This window comes from Mustela nigripes, chromosome 6 (assembly GCF_022355385.1).
Source record: "Mustela nigripes isolate SB6536 chromosome 6, MUSNIG.SB6536, whole genome shotgun sequence".
In the NCBI taxonomy this organism is placed as follows: domain Eukaryota; kingdom Metazoa; phylum Chordata; class Mammalia; order Carnivora; family Mustelidae; genus Mustela; species Mustela nigripes.
This window is the reverse complement of record NC_081562.1, coordinates 100,108,193-100,109,742: the sequence shown is the minus strand read 5'-3', so window position 1 is coordinate 100,109,742 and position 1,550 is coordinate 100,108,193.

The window sequence follows — 1,550 nt, the reverse complement described above, 5'->3', positions numbered from 1 at the left end:
CTAAATTGGAGGTGAGAAGTCAAAGATCCCATCAGTTAGAGAAATCAGATATAAAATGTCTTCAACACCCACTCTGGGGAAGTTCAAATGTGTTCAATTTCTATACAAAGTTAGACCTTACAAGCTTCTCCAAGAAAAAACTGATAGCAGTGCTATCAAAAGTTTGAAGGGTATGGCATAGACAAGAAATAACCATCCAATATTCCCTGTTCTAGGCACTAATGACTATTTCTGGCCATTGAAATGCAGGTAAGTATCACGTGTGTCCCTTCCCAGTGGAGGAAGTGAGAAGCCTGGGTATGACTCTCTAGTCTCTCAATTTCTTGCCATGGAAGCTGCATGTTCCAGATGGGACATTAACAAGATGACAGAGCCCTCAGTCAGCCTGGGTCCCTGATTTCCTAAGGAGCACATAGCCCTCCACTGACTGCAGCAGATTTTAGCATGGTGATAAATAAGTCTGTGTGTGTGTGTGTGTGTGTGTGTACTACTGAGACTTTTTTTTTTTTAAGATTTTATTTATTTATTTGTCAGAGAGACAGAGAGCAAGCACAGGCAGAGGCAGAGGGAGAAGCAGGCTCCCCGCTGAGCAAGGAGCCTGATGTGGGACTCCATCCCAGGACACTGGGATCATGACCTGAGCTGAAGGCAGCTGCTTAACCAACTGAGCCACCCAGGCATCCCACTACTGAGACCTTTGTGTTCATTTGTTCCAGTGGCATAATGTAGTCTATTCTGATTGTGGTGAAGGAGAAAGACTTGGAAAGAAGATGGAGTCTGCCATGTGAAGAAGGTGCTTCTTTGTAGTTTCTTGCATCCAGGTTTCTTCTTCTGTATTCATTACAAGCTGCTCTCTCAGATCTCAGTGTGCTTCCTCTGTTGGACTCTGTTGGTTTCCAGTTACTGTTTCTGACTTACTGACAACTACATGAAAAACCCCCCTTTTAAGAACAACTGGACTTGGCTGCACCTCCTTTCTCCTTTTACCCCAGTCTGTGCTAATAGCCACACTCCTATTTCTCTGCTTTCATCTCTCAACATCTTGATCTTTATCCTTAACCATCTCTCCTTTCTGCAAGGTTACTCAATTTATCACCTTTGACTTTATTTTTATCCTTCCACATTCCCATATTAATGAAAAGACATTGTGTGCTTTAAACCTCTTCCATTGCTTCTTGGTTTCCTGAGCAAACTGGATTCCTGGATTTAGGGCTCCATTTTCTCCATTTTCAGGTTTTAATTGCTTTCATGGCCTTTGGGTAAAAAATAACTTCCCCAAATTGATTTTTTTTCCTCATTCCTAGAAATGGCACACTCAAACCATATGCCCTTGTGAACACAAGGTTGGGGCCCCTCCCAGGGCCTCGGAAGGGCCCATACAGTACAAGGCCAGGAAGTTAGGCTTTATTAGCTTCATGATTAATCCTCCTCTGCTCAGAGCTTAGGTAATTAGCCAGTCCAGAGCAATTTGAGTTCTCATGGGCAGTGATTCTTTTTTTGTTTTTTTTTTTAATTTATTTTCAGCATAACAGTATTCATTGTTTTTGCAC